At 40.6% G+C, this 8,888-nt stretch overlaps 1 protein-coding gene and 1 pseudogene across 7 annotated transcripts in view; one reads left to right on the plus strand and one right to left on the minus strand.

The window, feature by feature from the left end:
* The window catches only part of Rev3l (REV3 like, DNA directed polymerase zeta catalytic subunit), a 147,230-nt gene that overhangs the window by 22,298 nt on the left and 116,044 nt on the right, over positions 1-8,888 (plus strand). The gene's annotated exons all lie outside the window — the stretch shown is intronic.
* LOC116074877 lies at positions 3,742-5,172 on the minus strand (annotated as a pseudogene). The gene is made up of 2 exons (XR_004112323.1): positions 5,146-5,172; positions 3,742-5,043 (listed from the first exon to the last, which is right to left on the minus strand). The product of XR_004112323.1 is annotated as a guanine nucleotide-binding protein G(I)/G(S)/G(T) subunit beta-1 pseudogene (transcript).

Here is an 8,888-nt window from a genome sequence, read left to right on the forward strand (position 1 = left end):
TACAATTGAACAGGCCCTGCTGAAGTCTTCTGGGGACAGAGGTCTAGCTTTGGGCCTCCCTGGGTGTGGCAGCTCTTACAGTTGAACAGGCCCTGCTGAAGTCTCGGCAGCGATTTCTCTTTGCTCTTTGGCGCTCCAAACCTGGATTGCTCATGCACCAGTCCTGTGTTCTCATCTTTGTACACTTGGTTTGTCTCCTGAGGAGGCAAAGGAAAATGGTTCCTGAGTAGCTCTGAGGGTTACTAGAAGCGTCATGCTGGCGCGCTGAGTAGCTCTGAGGGTTACTAGAAGCGTCATGCTGTTTGAGGTTGTACACCTTATGGAGAAGTGGAAGTAGTACCCTTGGGTGCTGTTGGCATTCAGTCTGAGTGTTCACTTGGACTAGGGCTGGTTACATCTGTATCATGGTGTTATTTGTTTTAATGTTTGACTGTAGAATGAATGCAGATTTGTTATTCTTCATAAGAATTTAAATTATAAATATGTGCGCATGCATCCAAAAATCTCTCCAAGTGGATGTATCAAGGTATGTACCTACTGACAATGTATAAGATTGATCATGTTCCGCATCCTCACCAGCGTTTATGATTGTCAGATTTTAGGCTTTAAGTTAGTTCTTCTTTAAATCTTTTAATTACTTATGTGTATGTGACTGTGTGAGCATATGCCATGTGTGTACAGACGTCTGCAGAGGTATTGGTCATGAGATTCCTGTTTGCCCACTGAATAAGGAGGAATTGATTGAGGCTAAGTACCAATCTACAATGCTCTAAAATCTCTTGAGCATGATTTAGGTACTCAAAAAGTTTAAGATTTTGTATTTTCTGTTAAGGAATGAATGTTCAACTTGTATATAATGTTATAGCAAAAAATACTAATGAACTAAATGTTCAAATGTATTGAATGATTATTTATAATACCATGTGTACAGTCTCCAAAAGATTTAAGAATCAAAGGAGAGAGGCTGGAGAGATGGCTCAGTGGTTAAGAGCACTGACTGCTCTCCCAGAGGTCCTGAGTTCAATTCCCAGCAACCACATGGTGGCTTACAACCATCTGTAATGGGATTTGATGCCCTCTTTTGGTGTATCTGAAGAGAGTGACATTGTACTCACATACATAAAATAAATAAATCTTTAAAAAAAAATCAAAGGAGGGAATTATTTTCATGACTGAAGAAGCAGCTTCAATAACGTGTATAGTATGATCCTTTTATTTAAAAATGTGTATATTGTAAACATACAGAAAAAATAATAAAAGCACTAAAAGGTGGGTGATGTTTCTACTTTTGTGCTGTTGATTATTTTTAAAATAAAAGCATTATCTTATGATTAAAGAAAATATTAATTGGACTGGAAGAGGGCTCAGTTGAGTAAATGGTGATTTCTATCAGGCCTGAGTTTGATCCTTAGAATCTGCCTGGTGCAAATAGGTTATCTGTTCTCACAAGTAGTCTTCTAACCTCTAGGTATGAGGTTCTCTCTCTCTCTCTCTCTCTCTCTCTCTCTCTCTCACACACACACACACACACACACACACACACACAGTACATGTGAAAAACAATGTATAAAAACAATAATCCTACCAGGCAGTGGTGGCACATGCCTTTAATCCTAGCACTTGGGAGGCAGAGGCAGGTGGATTTCTAAGTTCAAGGCCAGCCTGGTCTACAGAGTGAGTTCCAGGTCAGCCAGGGCTACACAGAGAGAAACCCTGTCTCGAAAAAACCAAAACCAACCAACCAAACAAACAAAATCCAAAAACCAAAAAAACCCCATTAATCCCAAAACATAATCTCCTGACATTCCTCTGTAGCCTGAGGCCATCACCATCTTCCTGTATTCTAAAGGTATTTCCCAAACTGGAGTTCTTGAACAAAACTGTCTTGGCATTATTACGTTCTCATTAGTACAAATTAATTCTGGGGCTGGAGAGGCGGCTTGGTGGTTAAGAACATTTGTTGCTATTGAGAGGACTTGGGTTCAATTCCCAGCACTCACATGATAGCTCACACATATATATAGTTCTAGGCAATCTGATGTCCTCTGCTGGCTTCCATGGGCACCAAGCACACATGTGCACAGATGTACATGCCGGCAAAACATTCATACACCTAACATTTTTTTTTAAAAAAATATGTATGTATATATATATGAATATATATAATATCTCCCTCATATCTATCTACCAGTTATAGGAAATAAAAATCTCTGGGAATGTCCTAGGAGTGAGTACTAGCCAGTACCACTGGTATTCTTACATGTTTTAAGGTTCTCAAAGTATTTTGTATTCGTAACATAAGACTGTGGGCAGCAGTTTCTCATGCTGTGGCCCTGAGCTGTTGATTGTTTGTTCTTCAGGTGACTATCCGCAAGGCTTTGCATATGCCCAGGGTTTAAGAAACACAGCCTTTGGCTGTTTTAAGTGTGCAGGATATCTCCCAGATAAATTTGAGTGAGTAAATGCTGTTTTTGGGTTTGGTATGACTGCTCCTGTGGCTTCTTCATGCAAGACTGTCTTGAGACGTGGCATCCGCTGTGAAGCTTTTCCTTCTGTGCCATCATTGTGTTTTATCCTTGTTAGAGCAAACAGATGATTTGAGAGTCATGACAACATATTATCAAAGGACCTGAGAGTTTCTGTTTTGCTTCTTTATTACAGTGTGAGCTCTTGAGAGTAGAACCATACGCTCTGTATCTCTGTGTCCTCAGTGTATGGTGCTTAGATATGCCGCAATTAGGAAAAAAATCTTGTGGAGGAATAACAGCGCTTGATCCACTTGTGAAATAAGTAGAATAGTCAGTTTCAAAAACTAGGATGGTAGGGAGGAGGAAATGGAATCTTCTTGTTCAAGAAGTACAGTCTTAGTGTGGGGTGATGGAAGAGTTCAGTCGGTGGTTATTGGTCATGGTTGAACACCCCAAGAAGGTTAAAATGAGAAATTTTGTGTTGTATGTTTTACTTTTAATTTTTGTATGTATATATGAATATTGTACATGATGTATGTCTATTTGTGTGTGATACATGTGCATATGTGTATGTGTGAAGGTAGAGGTCACAGGAGGTTGGCAGACAGCAAGCCAACTGTGGTTGGCAGACAGCAAGCCAACTGTGGTCCTCGCTGTGCTGGACTTACAGGAGTGTGCGATCTCACTTAGCTGCCCCCTCACTGTGCTGGACTTAAAGGGGTGTGCGATCTCACTTAGCTGCCCTCACTGTGCTGGGCTTACAGGAGTGTGCGATCTCACTTAGCTGTGAGCATTCTTACCTGCCGAGCCATCTCTCCAGCCCTGTTGCGTTTCTTTCTTCCTTCCTTGTTTTTCCAGCTACTTGTGGGTGTATACATCCCATAGCAAGAGCATAGAGTTCTGAAGACAATGTTTGGGGATCGGTCTATGCTTCAACCATGTGGGTCTTTGGGATTAGATTTGGGTCATTGGGCCAGCTCTCTGGTCCCTGATAATTGTTTTAAAAACTAAAATTCATAAAGACAAAGATTTTGGTCTATTTTGTTCACTTTTATTCTCTGCAGTTTGTAATGCTGGTTCCTTTAGATTTATTGTTGAAATTATGTTTAAATATTTTTTTTTTTACCTTCGGGTTAACATTTTTATTGTAGTATTTCCTTTTAAAATTTGACCAAGACAAAACAAAAATGAAACCAAAATAAAAAACAAAAAACAAAAAACAAAAAAAAAATCCAAAAAAACAAAACAAAACGAAATAAACCAAAGACAATGGTCCCGGAAAAAATGCACAATTTGTTTTAGTTTACAGCACAGAGATCCTTCTCTTAATGGGAGTTGTGCTCTTGGTTTCAGCAATAAGTGAAGGAAAAAAAGATCTTGCCCTTTTGAAGTTCTGAGGGGAGGTGTGGGTGTCCACGTTAGTATGGTTGGATAGGATATGCTATCGCTGTATCGATTCTAGGTTGGAATGGTCTTCCAGTCGCCATGGCATCCATCCACCTGCTCCTGGCCTTAGTTCCAGATCTTGAGAAAGCTGTCCCAGGACCCTGTTGCCACAGCCATGCCATCATCAGTCACCCCCAAGCAGCTGACTCGGTTGTCGTGTCCAGCTAAGACACCTGCTCTGTCAGCTTTGAGTGCATCCCAGACATTACAGTTGAAGTTATCATACCCAGCGAGGAGGAGGCGGCCACTCTTGGAGAAGTAAACAGATGTGATACCACAAATAATGTTGTCATGGGAATAGGTCATGAGCTCCTGGTCTGCACGGAGGTCAAACAGCCTGCATGTAGCATCATCTGAGCCAGTGGCAAAGGCATTGCCATTGGGAAAGAAACATATGGCATTGATGTCAGACTCGTGTCCTGTAAAGGTCTGCCGGCACATCCCTTCCCGGACATCCCAGAGCTTGGCTGAAGCGTCACAAGCACCAGAGACAAGCAGTCTGGTGTCGGGAGCAAGAGACAGGCTCATGACATCTCCAGTGTGTCCAGTAAACGTGGTTGTCTGCTGGCCAGTCTCCATGTCCCACAGGGCACATGTGGTGTCCCCAGAACTGGTAACTATCTGATGGTCATCCAGGAACCGGCAACAGGACAGATAGCCTGTGTGTCCTGCCAGCTCACGACTCACACGCACATTCCCTTCACGAGTTTTCAGATTGTAAATGGAGCAGATGTTATCCAGGCCACCACAGGCCACATAATTCCCAGAAGGAGCATATGCACAGGTCATGACCCAAGAGGAGCGCAGAGGGATGGCATGAACCTTGTTTGTGGTATAGCTGTCCCAGATGATGAGTTTTCCATCCTGAGAGGCACTGACAAGGAGCCTTGAGTCTGTGCCCCAGTGCATGGCATAAATCTTTGCCAGATGACCCCTCAGTGTTCTCCTGGTTCGCATTTGGATTCTTCCCACTGGATCAATGTTGTTTGTGATCTGAGAAAGAGTTGCATCTGCACATGCTTTACGAGTATCTCTAATTTGGTTCTTCAGTTGCTCGGCCTCCTGCCGCAGCTGGTCAAGTTCACTCATCTTCACGTCTCAGTGCTTTCCACACTTCAGAATCCAAGCTCTTGAACTCCAGAACCTCCCCGGGCACCTCTGTTTCTCCAATGCTAAAGGGTATGCTCCCACATCGAGCTTACTACATGTGGTCTTTGGGAGTTCTGATCACCTAGCCCTCGCCCGGTCTGGCGCCCACACCACCGCGGGCAGGAGCAGGCGAGGCTGGTCGGGTCCGTGCGGCGGCTGTTCCAGTCCCAGCCCCGCTGCCCTCGCCGCCCGCGCCCGCTGCTGCCACCGTCGTCGCTGTCCGCCCCTCAGACGCCTCCAGCCATCAGGATGCTATGTTTAAATATTTTTAAAATGTTTAGTCTTTGAAAACTTCATACATGTATACAGTGTATCTTGACCACATCCACCCTTCACTCCCTCCCAAATTATGTTTTCTTTTGACATAATACTTGATTGTAGAGAAATATTTGCAATTAAAGTGGATATAGAGAGCAAGCTCATCACAAGTAATATTTAAAAAACAAAATTTATAAATTAGAAAATATAACATGTCACATATAAAATATTCTTGATTTTTTTTTTTTTTAGTAGTAAATAAAATGAATGATTGAAGTGGTTGTCATTTGCTGATAAGACTACCAGTTGATAACTAAAGCTGGTAGTACTGAACCACATATAGGTTATATTTTTTATTTTTGTACATGCATATCGTAAAGCTTAATTTTTAAATCCTGTAATAAATTAATAAAAATTTAATAACATAATAAAAGGTACACGAATGTAGTCTTTGTTTCAATATTTTATTGTACTTTATCACTTTCACTTAAAGGAGGAGAGCTTTTTGCCGCTCCTCTTTAGCGTGTCTGAATTACTAGCATCACTAGTCACTGTTAGCTTGTGTTTGCGGGTCAGAAAGAAAACTGCAGTTACCTGAACACAGCGTGGCTAATGGATGGGTGGAACATACAGTGTGGCGCTTGGACTACTCGGCAGAGTGGGTCAAAGCATGTGTAAGGTTTCATCATGCGATAAAGAATGGCTGCCGCTTATGTGTTGTGGGTCTGTAGAGGTGGCTGAGCAATTGAGAGTATTACTGCTCTTGGAGAGGATCCAGTATAGTTCCCATCACTCTAATGGCAGCTCACAACCATCTATAACTCCCAATTCCAGGAGACACAGCACCCTTTTTTGGCATCTATGGGTACCAGGTACATGTAAATACATTAAGGCAATATATTCACACACTAAAATTTTGTGTATATATATAATATATACTCATATATTATATATGATATATATGTATATATTTGAATTTCCACTTACTGTTTTCTAACCATACAGTGTATAGCTACAGATAAAAAGGGATTATCACTATGTATCATAGCACAAGTATGAAGGTCAGAAGACAACCATTGCAAGTTGCAAATGGTCTGGCCTTCAATTGTGTGGGTCTCAGGGATTGACTTCAGTCCAGTAGGTTTGGTGCCAAGTGCTTTTACTCACCTAGCCATCTCTCTGCTTCCTGACAGCTTGGATCTTGGTCCATTGCATACCTGTGCATATTTGAATTTCTAATGCAAATAAGTTCTAATAAGTTATTCAAGAGTTATTTCTCAAGAAACAAATTGTCTTAGTTAGGGTTTTCCTGCTGTGAACAGACACCGTGACCAAGGCAACTCTTATAAGGACAACATTTAATTGGGGCTGGCTTACAGGTTCAGAGGTTCAGTCCATTATCATCAAGGCAGGAGCATGGCAGCATCCAGGCAGGCATTGTACAGGAGGAGCTGAGAGTTCTACATCTTCATCTGAAGGCTTGTTAGCAGAATAGCAGCTTCCAGGCTGCTAGGATGAGTGTCTTATAGCCCACACCCCCTGTGACACACCTACTTCAACAGGGCCACACCTTCTAATAGCGCCACTCCCTGAGCTGAGGATATATATCCATTACAACAGATAAAAACCTAATACAATAAAGCCACTCCCAAAATGAGAAACAAACACATCTCCAAAACAAACTAATGAAAAGCCCCACACCAAACTGCAAGCTAATAAAAGTGCTCAGAGTTGGAAACCAGCCAGGGCTACATAGAAAAACACTGTCTCAAAACAAACAGACAGAAAGAATATTACTTTGAAGACACTATTGATACTTTGGTATCATCTAAGTGTTTCTATAAGAAGTCTAGTCTAATTATTGTAATAGTTAAAATGTAACTTAAGTGTAACAGTGTCTTTCTCCTTATGGCTGAGTCATTCACTAGCTGGTTTTTCTTTCTTTTTCTTGTCCGTTGCCGCCACATCTTTACTTTCCTACCTGTTGCTGTTATCTGTTAATACATCTTTGTGAGTAAAGTGAGATCAAGGGCAGGTGCATTCATTTCTCTGACTCATTAAATCAGTTCTTATTGAGGTATAATTTGCATATAGTAAAGCTGATCAGTAAGATGAGTTGTGGCAAACGTCTAGTTATCTCAACATGTCTGTTACATTAAAAAGTTTTATGTACAGTTGTCTCTTCATCCTTGGCCCCAGCAACTGTTAATCTGCAGTATTACTAGGATTCTTACTATTTTTACCTTTCTAGAATTTCATATAGACGGAAACATACAGGGTATGTTTCTTTCATTCTCTTGCATGTATCAGCAATGTAGTGGTATTTAATTTTTCAATTATTTTTCTATTACATGGCTGTGCCAGTCACTAAAATATTGTTACTTGGATTGTTTATACTTAGAGTTGTTATAAATAAATCTGCTGTGGGCTCTGATGTATTTTTTACATGATAATATACTTTCATTTCTCTTACAGCTTCACAGGAGTAGGATTACCAAGCTTCCCCCCAATCCCCAAATAACTATAATTTAGTGTTAGCTCTAGCATTGTGTGGGTGGCCAAGTTTCTCCATATTCTTACTAACATTTGTTTATGTGCAGTCTTTAGATTGTGCCCCTTTTTGTACAAAATTTGTACAAAACAAATTTTATTTTTATTTCTATTTGTAGAAATATAATGACATTTCATTGCAGTTTTATTACCCTACGGACTAAGGACATCTTTTAAAATTTTTGTTATATCTTTTAAAGCATGCATGTGTGTGTGTGTATGTGTGCGTGTGTGTGTGTGTGTGTGTGTGTGTGTGTGTGTGTGTGAATGTTTATGTTTATGCATGTGTATTGCCATGATACCTGTAGAGGCTAGGAGAGGGTGAGCATTAGAACCCCCTAAACCTGGAGTTGTGAGCCACTTGACATGGGTGCTGGGAGCTAAACTTAGGTTCTCTGCAGGACCCAAGTGCTTGTAATTGCGAAGCCTTCCTCCAGCCTTGGTACTGAACGTATTTTCACCCACTCCCTCTTATGATGCAGATATTTATGCTGGGGTGGGGCTTTTGAGTTTTAATTTCCTTTAGCATTAATTTGAAAGTGTATTTTGTCCAGATCTTCCATCAGGTACCTGTTGTATAATTATTTTCTCCTGGGAATTCCAAGTTTTTCTTTTGTGATTAATGCTTTTTATGACCTACCAAAATACTTACTGGCTAATGTAAGATACCAGGTATTTTCTCCTATGTTCTATAGGATTTCATAATGTGTTTTAACAGGGTATAGCTGAAAACATTCACATTTCTAAGTTTTTAGAAGATTTTTTTAAATGTTTTATTTTGTTTGATGGGGTCTTGCTATGTATCTTTTTTTTTTTTTTTTTTAAAAAAGATTTATTTAACGCACATGAGTACACTGTAGCTGTCTTCAGACACACCAGAAGAGGGCATCAGATCCTATTGCAGATGGTTGTGAGCCACCATGTGGTTGCTTAGAATTGAACTCATGACCTCTGGAAAAGCAGTCAGTGCTCTTAACCACTGAGCCATCTCTCCAGCTCACTTTTCTTTTTCTTTTT

This window comes from Mastomys coucha, unplaced genomic scaffold (assembly GCF_008632895.1).
Source record: "Mastomys coucha isolate ucsf_1 unplaced genomic scaffold, UCSF_Mcou_1 pScaffold3, whole genome shotgun sequence".
NCBI lineage: Eukaryota > Metazoa > Chordata > Mammalia > Rodentia > Muridae > Mastomys > Mastomys coucha.